This window comes from Poeciliopsis prolifica, unplaced genomic scaffold (genome assembly GCF_027474105.1).
Source record: "Poeciliopsis prolifica strain line A6 unplaced genomic scaffold, Auburn_PproV2 SCAFFOLD035, whole genome shotgun sequence".
In the NCBI taxonomy this organism is placed as follows: Eukaryota; Metazoa; Chordata; class Actinopteri; order Cyprinodontiformes; family Poeciliidae; genus Poeciliopsis; species Poeciliopsis prolifica.
The window spans coordinates 5,315,477-5,332,803 of record NW_026562410.1 but is presented as its reverse complement, the minus strand read 5'-3'; positions in this window follow the sequence as shown (position 1 = coordinate 5,332,803).

Genomic DNA, 17,327 nt, shown 5'->3' with positions numbered 1-17,327 from the left:
CTTAGCTTCCAAAGTTGCATTTTTCTTCAAATATTTTAATAAGATTCACACAAAAAATCTGTGATGATTAAACCACAAATAGCTGGATGTTGTACTGTATCCAAACCTTTGATCATCTCATTTTTCAATCTATTATAAGGCATGTCCAGCTAAAGAGTGACCGTCCAGCTAGAGTCACAGAGAACATAGATTCAATGTTCAAAAGTGTGTTCTTTTCATAGAAAATGTATGTGTTGTTTGCTCCACAATTCTTGCCTCAAAAGAAAAATGGCAAGAAGACAGCCCTAGTCAAAAGAAAGACTAGTCCTGCTTAAAGTTTGGGTTAGGGGACACAGCAAGATGTGAAAGAAGGTGCTCTGAAGAGATCAGTCCAAAATGCAGCTTTTTGGTCCTTGTGCAAAAAACAATGCTTATTAAAAAAATAATACTGTAGATCACCCTGAACACATCGTCCCTGCAGCAAAACAAGGGGATGGCCTTTCTCTGTACATGTCTACATTGTAGAGTCATCCTGATTGGAAGGCTGGTTCATGTCTCCAATGGTCACTGAGACAGTTGGAGAATGAACAGGTAGTAAGATTGGTTAAAATTCATGTTCCCAATGTAATGCATGCAATCCCTATACATAATACAACGGTAATTAGTGGTCTGAAAATGCCTCAGAGAAAACAATGCCATTTAGTAATGTCACAACATTGTGATGTCTCACAACACAGCCGTGTTTTGTTCTAAGATATTGCAAATAAGATGAAACCGGGAATAAATATTCAACACACTAAGAAAAATAAGGTTCAGCAGAGACCTTTATTGATCGGTTTAGTCCTAATTGACAGCCAGTGAAAAGGTTTCTTATAACCAACGTGTCACAAAATGGTTGATGTCAGAGGGCTCTCTCACAATGTATGTAACCTTCTTCTCATAAAACAACCTGACTGGTTACAGATATATTTCTAAACATCTGAATGGTTCAATAAGAGACTGCAGTTCAGTATGTGATTTCACCATAAATTAATGATAATTGAGAAATGCCTGGAATTAGAAGGGTGCAGTTTTTCACCATGAAATCAGTAACCTTTATGCACATATACTGCGCAAAACTCAACCGTTGAAGAAAAAGCAAACTGTCATTTCTTCTAAGAGAGATGGCAAACCCAAAACACCTTACCTGCAATTTAGGTTTGAAGGTGAGAGGATTATGGTGTGTGTGGTGCTGGAATGCTTCATACAGTGGAAGGAATGATGATAATCACACTCACTAAGATGTTCTTGGTAAGAGTCTGAACATAAGTATAATAGATATAATGGTAGCTTGATCACATGGCCAATAAAGTTTTTCTGCTGGTTTTAAGAAAGTTGCTAGATTGGCTCTCTCAGTCTGTCAGTGAAATAATTTATGTTTTGAAAAGATTTGTTTATTTCTGATAATTAGGATGATGTATTTTAAGTTTTATTCACATTCGAGAGTTGTGTGGAATAATTGTATTTTATGTCGTGTTGAACTGTTTGTCGGGAGTTGTCGCGAGATTTTATGTATGTGAGACTGTGAGACTTACAGGAAAAAAAGGAAAAAGGATCAGAAGCCTGAATAAAGCTACATGTAGCAGCCTCGTGGTTATAAGGAATTTTCCAATTACGTTTGTAATTTTTTGTAAATTTATCAATTATAGTGTTTTAATTACTTGCTATTTTAATTTAGAGTGGACGATTGAGTTGTGATAACTGATTTGTGAAAGCCCTTCGAAGTGGCAGGCGGCCATGAGGTAATTTGTCAAAACACGTGTCACCTGTTTTTGTGTGTCTATGTCTAAAGCTTTTTTTTTATTTCTGTAGTTTTCACGGCATTTAATAAAAGAGCCCGTCAAAAGAAAGCCATGCCAGTGTGTCACTTTGGAGTTACAGTCGATTGACACAGATTCAGGTGAAAATCCCTGGAAAAAACCCTCAAAATTAAAGTGCATAAAATAGTTTTTGTTCAAGAGTGGGTCAAAATGCTTTAGAGCCCTTTCTCTAACAAAACACATAGCTGTCGTTATAAAAATATATATCTATATTTTATGAACTCTATTTCCACTTAATTGCTTTTTTGTTTTGGAGTTGAATTCCTTTAAGTTGTGAATTATTGTACTTGAGTTGCTCCCAATGTCTGTTAAGAATATTTTGGCAATTGGACATAAACTCTGACAAAAATGTTCAACTCTTTTCCTCCTCTTGTTTTACTTTATCAAATGTAACCCCAAAGCACCAGATAATCTACAGTATGTGTCCTAGATCCAATGATTCCTTGTATTTTACCAAACATTTAATCAACAACATCCATGTTTTTCAATTTTCTTTCACACTTTGTCCATTCTGAAATCTAATACTGTAACTTTTTTTTGTTTGAAAGCACACAATAGGACATGAACGTTATCTTTTAATGAACTGGACCTTATTCTCCTCTGTGCAGCCACAACACCACCAAGTGGACACCAACCAGTACTGCATGTATTCAGATCAGAGCTTCAGATGCAAAAAGGTTAAAAAGAAAAGAATGAGAACCGTAGACACAAATGATCGAGGGTGAATTGAAAGTCAAACAGTCGTTACTCACAGTTAAAATGGGCCAGATGGGAAAAATACAAATGCTAATAATAAGTGCTTTATGAATCCAGAGAAAGGACTTCTTAAGAATGTCACTATTGCTGGAATCAAGGTCAAAAAATATGTACAGAAAAAAACAAAATAATTTTCCAACTCATTAAAGCAACAAAGGGGCCACATAATCACAATCTTTTGAAGTACAATATAAAAGAAAATAGAAAGATTGAAATCATGGAGAAAACACTTTGATTTTCTGACTATGATTTTTTTTTCTGGCTTCATGTACAAAATAGTCTTTATCTCCTTTTACTTTCTCATTAATTTTACTTCAAAAATAACTTTTTCAATTTTCATCTCTTATCACAATCGGTGGCTCTCCTTTCAGGTCCAACAGTCTCCGTAAAACAACCCATGTGCCAAAACAAATATGTGAATAAACGTCGGAACGTAAAGAAATGCTCAGCAAACAGATGTGTGATGTTGGGTTCATGCAGCGTTTGGGAAGGCGGCTGGTGTTTGTACTTTTGGAAACAGTTTATATGAACTATTGATTTGAAAAATAAAGTGGAACACCTCATGTTGAAAATGATAGGTTAGTTGTTTTTCTTTGAAACAGAAAAGTAAAATGTAACACTTGAACATTCTGGCCGTGTACACTGACATCCATCCATCCTTTTTTTTAGCACCTTGTCCCTTGTGGAGTCAGGAGGTGCTGATGCTGATCTCCAGCGAATGTCCAGGCGAGAGGCGGAGTTCACCCTGGACAGGTCACCGACCTGAAAAATTTTATTTTGTACTTTTATGAACAGCAAAATTAGAAAAAATAAATAAACACAATGTGGGGGAAAAAATAATTGGTTGTCTTAATATTGAGGAAAAATGTGAGTAATGCCCAGAATGCCACCATAATTATTTGTGTTTCTTTACTTCACCATAAAGAAATGACGGCTGAGCTCTTGGAAGCGCTCATAACCCTCCAGAGTTTCTGTTTTGATCATTTTGAGATTATGTCGGCTTTTCCTAAATTGTTTTAATTAATCTGTGATCGTTATTGCAGCATTTTGTGTTATGATGTCATTTCATTATGTTTAACTTCCTTTTAATTTCCGGTGTGTTCCTACAATTTCCTCTGCTCATACTTTCTTTTATTTTACAAAACATTTTATACCTTTATTTCACGCCATTTGATTATTTTTTAGTTAACTATATATTTTACATTACTATCGAATAATAATATTAACACATAAATGTAAGTGTTGCTTTGTCTCAAAGTTGAAGTTTATGCCTCTGGCATAACTTAACGTTATCTGTTGGGCTCTTCCGCTAGGAGATTTTGAAAAAGCACAAACTCCTCAAAATGCAACAAATGCTGATAGTTATCAGTAATTAATGAGAACTTCCTACATGAACAATTTCAAACTGTGTATTTAATTAAAATGCAATATTTGTGTTCATGCGTGTACATAATTTCTCAGGTTTTGCTAAAACAAACATATAGATCTAAGGAGTAATAATGACTTTTACATCCAGCATTTTGTATTAAGTATAATTTATTTTTCCCTGTTTTCTCTCCTATATTTGAGAAAATTTTATTGTTTTGAAGACGGTGAAATGAAAGAAGGGATTTAATACAAAACACAAATAAATGAAACAAGGAACATTTATATTTCTTCTTCCTCCTTGTAGAAAAACATTTTACGGCCTCAGAGCAACGTGTCACAATGGCAATGCGGCAAAAACATCAGAGAAGCTTTTGAAAAGCAGAACCGATAATGAAATAATAATAAAAGAAAAACTTTCACAACTATTTAAGACTGTGGGCTTCATTTGGACGCTGAAAATATTTCTTCCTTCAAACTTTAAAACTCATCATCACAGCCTTGGGGATGTTTTTTGGTCAGGGGGGAATTTTAATTATTTTATACTTTTTCTTAAAGCTGCCCTTTTTCTTTCCCCGCTTCACAAAAAGTCACAGATTATTTTAATACCACAGGTCATTCTCAGCATACCAAAATATATTGAATCATACTTTCCTTTCTTCACAGAGGTCAGCGTGGAAATGTCATTAAAGCAGAACACGTTGACCCTGGAAGTCCTCAAGGATTGTTCTAATAAGGTTTTCTTTTTCTTTCCTTTGCTTTGTGGAGTATAACAGATAGTCTCTTTAAAATGATCCTTAAATATAATGAACCACTAAATTTGAGAAATAGCTAGCTCTTTTTCGGGTTATTCACTGACCACCACACAAAAAAATGTTCTTTTTTTATTTCTTTCATTGGTTCTTCCTTTGAGTAAACCCAGGAGCGAAACCAAATGATGAAGCTGCTGTTCCTACTTCACCAAGAGGCAGAGACGTTGAGGAATTTCTAATTACAGAGAAAAAAACCCGTAAAAAATGAATTGCAAAAGGTCTGATTTTTCTATCTGCAATATTTATGCAGTATAATTAAGAAACAAGTTGTAAATTGTAATAACTTGTTCAATTGAAAAATAAAACCCAAATAATAGTTTTCCATCAATATACAACATGTGAGATATGTGAAAGAAATTATTTGAGAAGCTCATTACTTTATTAATTTTAAGTCTGGACTCTTTCAGATTAAGAGAAAAAAAATACTTTAGTACTTTATTATTGCAAAAGGGCATAATATTACAGTTTAATGCACTGATCTATCTTAACAAAAAATCTTTAAAAGAGAGTGAGTGAGAGTGATTACAGCACTAAGCCCCTCCCCCTAACTCTGATTTATTGTTTCTGACTGGGTTTATTTCTGCAGATGGCTGAAGGACAACGGTACTACTGCGTACAAAGGCCACTGAAGATAGAAAAAAAACCCAGACGGGTAAATTTCAGACCAAAAACTAAAAGTGGAAAATTTGCTCAAAAAAACTCCAGAACTTTAAGATTAATCTAATAAATTTTCAAGAAAAATCATGGACATTTCTGAGTTTGAAAAGGCGTGAATTTGCTGTCTTGGAAAAAAAAAGAAAAACTGTTTCAACTTGTGAAGTTCAGAAATTTCACATTTTTCTCGAGAAAATTTCTGAGATGAACTTCAAAAATTTCTCTTTTTTTTCCCTTTTCAACAAATTTTCCACTTTTCAAAGTCAATAATGTCCTTGTTTTTTTGTAGAAAATTTCTTAGATTAATCTAGAATATACATTTTTATGTTTCCATATTTATGGTGCTGCTATGTGGGCGGTGCCAGAGTAATGAAAAAAAAACTATTTACAAAGAGTCGACACAGGATGACAAAAAAATAAAATAATCTTCTTTTCGGAAAAAAAACCTCTCCCATTTCAACTAGTATTAATTAATGCTCCATTTTATTTTATGTCAAATTAGTTTACAGTTTTAGTTCATAAGTGTGAGAGTATAAAAGGATTTTTTAATTGGATTCAGAGGCAAACGATGAAGAAGAAGGACAGCGTACCATGCCCTTGTACTCATAATGTGATCAATAGATTTAATCACTAAAAGACCCCACCTGCTGCGTCGCTCAAGGCAGGAAAAAATAAAAACAAAAACCGTCTGTGTACAGGTGTCTGGTTTGGAGCTTTGCTTGGAGATGGAGCAGAAAGACGAGTCGCAACACCAGAGAGGGGAAAAAAACCATGTAATGACACTGGCATGTGTGTGAGTTAGTGTGTGTGTGTGAGTTAGCGTGTGTGTGTGAGTTAGTGTGTGTGTGTGAGTTAATGTGTGTGTGTGTGTGAGTTAGTGTGTGTGTGTGAGTTAGTGTGTGTGTGTGTGAGTTAGTGTGTGTATGTGTGAGACCTCTTCTTGAACAGGAAATCGCTCCACTTTTGTTCTTTTCTTTTCTGCTTTACATCATTTCATAAAGTTATTCCCTGAATTGATGCTTCGATTACTTCACGTGTTTTAGAAATCCTTTCATCTCCATGGCAACCATTCAGCTGTGCAAAACGCCTGGATGGACCTAGCTCCGCCTTCGAGGACAAAGCTCCTCCTCCTCAGAGCTGCAGTTTCCAAGCAAATGCTCTTCCACCTCACAGAGCGAGACTCCTTCTCTCGGCTCCTTCAGACTAGCCGACAGCAATCAGCAAACACCTGTTTTAACTGCACATCTACTGAGCTCATCATAGTAGCAAATGTTCAGTACAACACTGGTAAAACATTGCTAAAGGCATCATAGAGGAAACATGTTGTGATGAATTCAGAAAGATCAGAAGTTTCTTAAAGAGACGTACACCCAAGTTGAAGGTGTTAAATTAGGAAGTTAAATTTCTTATAAGCCATCATCCTAATGAATTGAGGATGGTTTGAAAAATATTATAAACAATATATATTTATAAACATTGTTTATAAACTGGAAGGAATGATTCCAAAAGACTTTTCCAAATAGTTTTAATCTTTTGGTCTTTCTTAGATCTATTGAGAGTTCCTCAGATTTCCACATTGTCCCATCCAGTGAGTCAAGTCACGTTTATTTGTAAGGCACAGTTCAGCAACAAAGCAGTTCAAAGTGCTTTCTATTATAAAAACATTGTAGTTCAGTCGTGAAACAAACAAGAAACGTCATACAATGTCAAATTATCAAGCAGATATGCATTAGATATGTTGATCAGTGTTTCAGTTTCCACTAATCAAATGCAACTCAAACTAGGTGGGATGTAAGTCCTGATTTAAAGGAGTCATGTCCAGCATATGATTTTGTGCAGCAAAATAAAGTACAAACTGAACGTGAGCACACACATAATTTAATCCGCTTATATCATGTCGACAAACAATAATAAAAAACTGCAAACTCAGGCCTTTTCCCAATTTTTTGTGTGCGTAATGCACTAAAATTGATTTATTTTTTATTAGCAGTGATAAAAAACCTATTTTTCATAAATTGTGTTAAAGAAGTTATTTGAAAAAAGTCACAAAAACAATTTTGTAAAATAAATAAATATTTCCAGTTTTCAGCAAATAAAAATAATTTGGTTAAAATAACTGAACTCAAAACAAGAGAAGTTTGATCTGATTTAACTTCAGGCGGTAAGTAATAAAAAGAAAAAAAGATGTATTTCTTTTTATCTGGTGTGTGTTAAACTTCTGTAAACAGGTTTTGAATTCTTAATTCTTTGGATTTCACCGAAAGTTGTCAAACAGCGGAGTTGCCACTAGGTGGCAGTGGCGCCCACCATTTGAGCACATGTGGAACCACTGAGTTCTCTGTTCTGCAGCGCCTGTATATGAGTAAATGTACTCCTAAAGTGTCACTCGTGGCACTTTTAAGAAAGTGTCTAATTATTCTTGGCTGTAAACATAAAAAGTCTGAGTGAAAATATGTGTGTAGCAAACAGCTCCTCCTACCGACGGGGAGCTACTTGCTCTTTTCCAACTCGAACAACGCTTCAGTGTTGGGGGAAAGTTTGGCAGGAGTCGCTCTGGAGGTTTCACATGAGATGTTATGATGTCAGAAAGTCTTAGGCTGGCCTGTGGACAGTGTGAGTCACTTGAGTGGGCGAGACAGTAAAACTTTGCAGCTGCAGACTATAGTAACGTAATCTAAACAAATTTGTAAAAGAGAAAGCAAATACAAATTGAAAGGAGCTGAGATTTTCTAATAGTGTTCGACTAAAATTCCTAAGTTGCTACGATGAAGAGGTATGAATGAGCTGCTGTGTCTGAAACTGATTTCTGAGCTGAATGGCTAATTTTCTTTTAGTGTGAATGGTTTCTACTTTTCATTCATAATTCATTTTAGTTAGATGAACTATTCATATGTGCTGCTGAGTGAGTAAAATGATAGATACAGTGAAAGCGTGTATCATTGCATAATAAAACATTCATGCCTGTGCTTAAAGAACCCATGTTGTTCGCAGAAGGCCTGAACTGAGCCAAAACTTTCAAAATATAAAACAGAGGCATATATTGTATTCAAAAGATTTTTTGGGGGGGATTTAATCCAGGATCAGAAATGTTTCGATGCATATTTTATTGACTCCTTTACTTTTTTTTCCCCAAACTGCGACTGAAAGCTGAGAAAAACTGTCGAAATTAGAGGAAAATGTAATTTTTTTGGTTCACTCTAAATGTAAACCAAAAATAAAAATCTATCAAACAGTTTCTTTGAGCAGGTCCAATCAACCAAGAAAAACTGTAATCCAGACTTTTACTTTCCACACCAAATGAGCATTATATTTCTGCATTTTGAAAGATTAATTTTGAAGTTTGGCACGTCGACGGGTGATGAATGGGTTTTGTGTTTTTACACCCTTGTAGGAGACAAGAAAACAGTCGTAAAGCAAATAAATCTTTAACTGTTGGATCAAGATCTCAAACTAATTATCCCAACTTTAATAATCAAACTCTTAAAAGATCCCAGTAATGTGGCCAAAGAATTTTCTTTTCTCATAAATTCTTTTTGATCAGATGGTGAAATAGGGGTAAAAATCCCCCCACCCAAAAAATCACTGTTTGTGCAGAATATGGCAAAAATAAAATATGGCTACTAAATGGAAGCTGAACATAGAGTTACCAATCATAAAGCTTTTTTTGTCATATTATTACAAATGTAATAATATGTTCACTTTGTTAAAGCAGCTCTCCAGCTTAGTTTGGTGTGAAAAAACTATGAACTTGAGGGACATGACCTCGCGACCTCTGTTAAGCTGTGATGTTTTGGATCAGTTTCTCTTCCTCATCGGCCTCAAAAATTTGGTTAAAATGCAAATGAAATGCAAGGCGGCGGGTTCTGGTCTGTCTTTGAAAAGCCAAAACATTTTGAGAAACTTAGAACTTGAACGTGACTCTTTTAGATCCAAAGCATTCGGCTAAATGTCGGACTTCTCATTGTGAAAAGTGTGGCAGAAAAAAACAAAACAAAAACGCGGATTTGTCTCAGTACATCTGAAAAAAAGAAAAGAAAAAACACAACTTACCTGCAGCTAAGATGATTCAAGAAACAGAACAACGAGAAGCTAACTCAAGCTGAACAAAACAAACAAAAGACTCTCTCTTTGCTCTGATTAAATTTGAATGTAATTTCCATAGAAAGACCAATGTGCAGGTAAGATAATCAGTTTTGTGGAGGTGGCATGAACAAGACAGTACAATGTCCTCTCCCTGGCCCTGTGAGCCAGCTCTTCTGGGAGAATCCCAAGGCGTCCCCAGGCCAGCTGAGGAACATGCTGGGTATCCTGGATCTTCCTCTGGGTCTCTTCTAGGTCTCCTCTGGGTGGAACGTGGCCGGAGCGCCTCGTCATGTGGGAGGCATCCCGATCAGCCTGTTGCTGAGGAAAAGCCTGAACACCTCTGGAGGAAACTCAGTTCGGCTGCTTGCATCAGATAAGCAGTTTTTTTTCTCATTAACACCTTAACCACAAAATCTAATCAGCCTTTTAATCAGAGGCTGATTAGAGTTTTTTTCTGACACCATATGAAACCAGTTAGTCAACTAACTGGCTGGAATGTTTCCAGTCGGCTGATACGCCACTTTCCTTGTGCGACTTGAGCCTGAGCCACAGCCAATGCAAACAACACTGTCCTTAAAATAGAAAATACTGAAGTGGTGCAGTACTAAGTGCTGAGCTGAGTCTGTGTGCTGCCAACAAGCACAATGTCCAACACTGTCACTCAGGGCTGCTGCGCGCCAAGCAATGCAGTCCTGGTAGAAACTTAATACCGCCGAGACATGTGGTTAGTGAGGGGCCACAAAGCTTTGCCTGAAGCTCCAACCTTTTCCCTGCTCTGTGTTGCTCGCCTGAGCAGAAGCCTCAATGGCCAGAATTGTGCAAGTTTCACTTTGAGTGTCAGGCAAACACCTTTTTCCCACACTACTCATCTTAGTCAAGGCAAGAACAACCTGCTTAGAAAAGATTCCCTCAGCAGATTAAGTTCCCAGCCACCTTTCAAGACGTGGATGGACTCCAAAGAAAGGGTAAACTTCTGCCGCAAAACGATTGGCGAAGGGAAAAGTAATCTTTTGTGTTTCGCCTCTATGAGGTCAGGTGGAAAAGGGAATCTCTCCAGCTCCTTCTGGGGGACCATAAAGTGACAATCGAGTCCCTGCAGGCAGTTCTTCGAAAGATGAGCCCAGAACTCAGCGACCGCAACTGACTCCCTTTGGGGTAGAAGAATAGCAACTCTACTTAGAGCTAACACAAAAGGATTAAAACAAAACACCAAAATACAGCAAACATCTATCGTTAGAGTCACCATCCAGACCACTCTGGTTCTGGTTCTGGTGTTGTAGACTAGAACCAGAACCAAACATGGAGACGCAGCATTCCAGTTTATATGCACCACAAATCTGGAACAACCTTCAAGGAAACTGCAGAATTTGCAGTGACCTAACACACTGATACTTTTGAACACTTGAGCACGATTTCTTTATCTATCTGTGTCTATGGTGGCATTATCTTCTGAATATCAGTAGTTTATACCTCATGTTGCGTTGTGTCTCTGTTTGTTTCCTATTTTACTTCCAGTCTCACTTGCTGCCTCTCACCCAACTGGTTTTTGGAGTCTTTTTTTCTAAACCACAAATCATTCACTTACCGTCGCTCTGGAGGAACTTGCATTCATCACATGCCGGCGTCTATTCTTCCTGCACTTATCAAAGGTCAGATTACGGTGCTGTAGACGAGCGCTGTCTGGGAGGACGAGACGAAGGACGCCACGTTTCAATATGCTAGAGATTTGACTGAATAAATGTCTCAAGGAACTTCTTTTCGGTCCAGTCCAGGTTAAAGTGGGTGAAAGAGATAAACAAAAGTGGAAAAACAACAGGAAATAATGTGAAAAGACCAACATTATAAACACTCTGTGGATCAGCCTTTTCAACAACAAGTTGTGCATTTGTGTCTGGATGCAAGTGACAAAAATAACCAGAGGCTCCTCCGTTACTGTCTGCGTCTCGCCGGTTTTGAAAACGGTGAACTTGAGTTGGCAGCTGCATGAACGCGATCAAGAAAATTTTCAAAATGTCCGTCTTTGGTTGACTGGAAGCTGCGTCCGACTTCTGTGCAGCACAAATCTGGAAGAAACGTCCCGAAAACTGCAAAACAGCCGAAACACCGAGCTCCTTCAAATCATAGCTGAACCTCATATTTTTTAGAGTTGCGTTAGATTAATAACTGGAACACTGACGAATGCATTTGGGAAATGATGCGGACGAGACCCCTGTCTATACCGTCGCTTCTGAGGCAGACATACTCTGACCCACAGAGAGCAAACCAGACGTTTCCTCCAACAGGGTGTTGTGATCGTGAGATAAATGATGAAATGCGAAATGAAGGCGTGTTCTATAAGGGCAAGACCTAACATGAGATAACAACGGTATGAAAGGAACTAAGCTGTCAAATGCATCAGTAGCACCTGCTATATTTGTTTTAGGAAACATTTTTTTAGCATGTATTGAGTGACGTTTATGTTTTTGATGTAGATCAATAGAGAGGACTAGAAGTGGTGAGTGCGTGGTTAGCACAGTTTTCCTGGTGAACCACTTGCTAAGCAAGTTGTGCTCGTTTCCTTTTATTGAAAAAGAAGAAACGCTCCAAAGTGTCCATCTGCCTGCTGTGAGCTGCTCTTCTGTCGGTGTCAGACATGAGCCAGATGTCTCTCCGCCACATTTAGGACGCCGGTCATCAACAACAAAAGACCATCAGCCACCATCCCCTCCCTTAATGACCAGAGCTCTCTGCGACTCTCCGATGGACCGAGCTCACCCAGGACACGTGGCGTATGAGTATTTTTTATTTTTTTTTAGAATAGTGCTAGAACTCCAATGAATGCTTTCTTTTGAAGTGTGCAACACACTAATTCGCAACGCTTCTGCATTGTCTGCTCGCACAATGGAAACAACAAATGACCGAATCTTTTATAAACGTTGGTTGTCTTGTAGAAAAGCTCTGGTGTGAGCTATAGAGAAGAGAGCGCAGAGATATGTTAAAGTAGAGGTCAAGGCGTCCTGAAATGTCCTCACTGCTTCTCTCCTCCTGACGCAGTCAAGCATTCTCCAAACCTTTGCTCTCCTCCTCTCATGCACTCGGGGTCAGGTCATGGGTTACGAGCAAACACAATCTCTCATGATTGTGCAGCAAAGGCGGCTCCCTCGTCTCCTCCCCTCTGGAAACTCTCGTACTGACCTGTTTTTTTTTTTCTTGTGAGTGTGGGTTTTTTTTCTCCCTTCTTCTTGTGCATGCTGTTCCTAATGAAAGGCCTCTTCCTCAGCTGCTATTGTGACTAAAGCCAGTGTGCATTTGAAACTAAATATATGCTTTCACTGTGAGAGGAGAACTTTACTCTGTTACCGTCGGAGAGTTAGCCGCACTCGTTCCTGCTTTAGTAACACGGTGAGCAATATTACGTGTGTTTGCTCAGTTGTGTCATGATGAAGCTGAGGAGGAAATGTGCTTCTGGGTCCTTTTGAACAGCGTATGCATGTATCGGTCCGCACAAAGCTGAATTTGGAAGGCACGGACGTCAAAAAGGAAACGTTTTGGTTAAGAAAATGCCATGTTCAAGAGGACAAATCCCTTTTGGTATTTATTTAAGGATTCTTCTGCTTTTGTCGGACATTTTGTCAACCGAGCCCAACTGTACACACAGCAGCACAACCATGACATTAGCAAAGAGAACCATCGCAGGATCTTATTTCTTAGTGTTTGTATTTTGTGATTTAATTTCAGTTTTCTGTTTTTTTTCCAATGTGTGCCGAGGTAAACCAAAAGCAGGGCGTTTCTCAAAGCAGCACTGGCATGTACAAGATTTAAGATCAACTTCTCTCAGATTTTAAATCCAAATCTAACATAAATGGGTTTGAAATGATTATTGTTGCTGTGATGTTTGTTATTGCAAGGCTGAATAACAGGATGGATTATTTTCTCCTGAAAGTTTGCTTGTGGAGGTTCCTCACGCTAAAGCCTGACACACCGATTGGTTTGTGTGTGTGTGTGTGTGTGTGTGTGTGTGGACACTGTTTTTTTGTAATGATCCCGCAAAGAAAAACAAAAAACGGCAGCACAACGTCACAACTCCTTTGTGCAGGTGATTTGACTGCATAGGAAAAATAAATAAAAACTTTCCAGCTGAATGAAGACAACTCTGAAATCTCTGTTTCTCTCCAGAAAAGGCACAAAACTAATCATGCAAACTGGTTTTACTCTACATCATCGTTCTCAATTCCTGCCCTCGAGAACCACAGCCCTGCATTTTTTTTTCTGCCGTTCTCTTTCTGCCACACACCTGACCTGAATACGTGTGTGATTGCAGACTTGTGTGACGGCGGCATGCAGAGGAGGTCATGCAATCATCTGAATCAGTTGAGCTGGCACTGAACGTCTAAACTCTGCAAGGCGGTGGAATTGAGAAACTCCGCCCGAGATGGTTGAGTTCTGACATCGGCTCACCTTTTTACACCACACCTATTTATCATTTACGTTTGCAGGCGTCGTACAGATAAAGCTTTGTCTGCCAACTTTGACAGACGACAAGTTGCGAAATACAAGGCTTCTGTGGATTTTCATTTCTGCAAGAAGTCTAGAATCTCCTGTCATCCTCTGAAAAGTTCAGAGGAGTTCAGTTTCATTTCTGTAGTTCAGTTTATTTCTGTAGTTCAGTTTCATTTCTGTAGTTCAGTTTATTTCTGTAGTTCGGTTTCATTTCTGCAAAAGTACTATTCTTACAATTCCCACTTGGCCTTTGAAACCCTCCCTTAGATCAGAGTTGATTTGATGTGTTGGTTTTTTTTTGTTTTTTCCCCCTTCACTGACATTACTACCATCTTCAAGGAGTCTGATTACTGGAAATGACATCAAGCTGGTCCAGGTTCTCATTTCTTGGTCAGGGGTTCCAAGAAATGAACGAAATAAAAACGCTGAGTTCCAGCTCAGCGCTTTTAGTAACGCTGAGCTGGAACTAAAAAAATCACTCATGCATTGGCGACAGCACGGTCCGGGTGCTCCGGGGGTCCGGATGCTCCGGGGGTCCGGGTGCTGTTGTCTTTTCAGTGATTAAACAACCAAGAAGCCTCATCAGCTGTTGACTGAAGGGTAGATAAACATATGTGTCCAAGGGAAAACCGATACCCGACGACGCTGCTGGTGGATGCTGGTTCAGCGTTCTCACACCAGGTCGTTTTACTCCATCAGAAACCCCGAGACGATGAATTATTTACTCAAACACGGCAAGCCTCCTGGATTGCTCGTGTGCAGGGCTCAGTGTTTGCTAGGTTCTTATATGAGGATAAACCCGTACACATCCACAGCACAGGTAGACTACATGCTACGCATGTGAAGGTAGACAGTGTTGATGGCAAACTTTCAGCAGCTACTGGGAAAAAAAAAAGACATCATGTTAATTTCCACTTTACCAACAGGATGTTTAAAAGGTTTCTTTTGACTGTTTTGGCAATAATCCTCCTCATTTTAGTTTGAAGGGACAGTATTGTCTGTTTGTAACCCACATAGTGCCATTTTATAGCACAATCAAATGACTGTTTACCCAACCGTGTCTTACCATCGTCCTTTGGACCTACATCTGAACTCGGGGAGAACCTTACAGAAGAGTTTAAAGCAGACTTAGAGTCGGGAACGACATCCCAAAACTGGAACGTCTCTCTGAGTTTTGTCTGATCAGAAGATCAAGTAGCAGCAGCCAAAAGATCCACTGAAAGTCTGTAGGAGCAACAGAGAGGCATGGACTAGTTGGGTAAATGGACTCCCATTTACCCAACTAGTGTGTATGTGTGTGTGTGTGCTCAGGCTGAGCACACACACACACACACGCACGCACGTATTTCAGTGTTTTTGCTCAGGTGCATGGTGACACGTTTAAGAGATGGAAGCTGCAATGAAATCCATCCGTCCGTCGCAGATCCAACAGCTGGTGAAGAGGCTGAGATTAAAATGGGTTTTTTCATTTCAGAATCAGATCCTGAGGCTCAAAAGCGACTTGCTCATGATACTTTTATGTCTGTTCTGGACTATGGTGACAGTTTACACAGCCATGCTTCTCTTAAATGTCTTTGTTCACTTTCAGATTTACGGCGTGCTTTAAAGGTTTCACAGATCATTGAGCGTCTCACACAACCGGGATGGACGGACGGCCTTGGCATATTTTTTATGTATCAGAGACTTTGTCCTCCATGTCAGTCAGCTTATGAAAACAGAAAGTCGAACCGAGGATGCTCTCTCCATTGTGAGAGCTTTTTTATTTCTTTGTAACTTTCGCTCTGAGGTCTGAACTGATCTTAGGTAGAAATGTGTTCAGTTTTCTGCTACCGTCTTGCAGAAATGCACAAACCCGAAGGCACCGCTGTCACTAAAGCTTTTTAAGGCAGTTCTTACTGTTTTTGCCAAATGTTTGTAAACTCTGCCTGTCTTAGTCAGGACTGAGTGAATTTTTTATCTTTCTTTTGTATCTCAGTGGGATTTTCCTGGTGAAATAAAAGTTAATAATAATAGTCAAACTTGCATTGCAGTGAGATTAAAAACAAAAAGACATCCAAACAGAATCAACACTTTTACACAACATTATGCGTTTCTTTTACGTTTCATATTTTGTCAGGTATTAAATTGGAGTTCATCAGAGAGTTGAACACTTCTAATTGGCTAAATGGCTGACTAATGGAGCTGTTTCCAAGTTGAAACCTTATCTTAACACACAGTGTGCTTCCTCTTAGCTAAACCGGTGATGTAGCTTCGACTAAGAAGAGCCAAACAGGAAGTGGATGTGTCTTTCTCATTCTTGCAGCCCAGACTTGGTAACACGAGACAATGAAGCCAACCTGAGAACGCGGCGCTGCGGCAGATCCAGCTGAGGCGCTTCTCCAGTTCTGAGACTTGCCGCAAATTTAACGCCGATCAAAGCCGATTTGTCTTTGAGTCGTTTAAAGCTATCAGGCTTGTGTGAATTGTGGTGTTTCGATGTCGCAACATTATATTTGTTTCAGAGGCCTTCTCGGTCTGTAAATAGATGGGATGCCTTGCTCTACATTCACGCCCTCCCTCTAACCACAGCAAACCACAACCTCAGCATTGTGTTCGTGCTTCATAGCACATTTCTACCTTAGTACTATATCTCTTTCTTTTCCCCTCTCTCTCTCGTTCTCTCTGCGCATGTCGGATGAACATGAGTTTGCATGCTGTTAACTGAGAACCGCAAAGTAAAATCATTTCAGAAATTTGTTTCATGAAGCTCTGCTCATTTCTGTGATTCATAATGTAGTTAATGAACAACCAGAATACGAGAAAATCAATCAATCAAGTTCAACTGGGTGGCGCATTGCAGCGATAAAGTGGTTCAAAGTGCTCTGTGTCATAAAAACACAAGAATAAGAAGTCATAAAAAGTCCAAGATTGACTTTTTATGTATTTGTCATCACGACGCGACAAATATTTTGATCAGTGTTTGATTTGTTATGGTTCAAAAGAAACTCTAAGCCAGTGGGAGTTTTTAGCCTTTCGGCTGTTCTGCAGTTTTCGGGACGTTTCTTCCAGATTTGTGCTGCACAGAAGTCAGACGCAGATTCCAATCAACCAAAGACGGACATTTTGCAGTTTTTCTTAATCGCGTTCATGCAGCTGCCAACTCAAGTTTCCCATTTTTCAAAACCGGCGAGACGCAGACAGTAACGGAGGACAGTAATGCGTTTTGTTGGCAGAAGGCTTTAACCGCGCCGAATCGTTTAAACACAAGAAACGGAAGCAGATATTTCGTTCAAATAACACGACGTGCAGCAAAGTGTCTGAGCTGCTCTGGTCAGTCGTTGCACCGTGGAAACATGTTGCA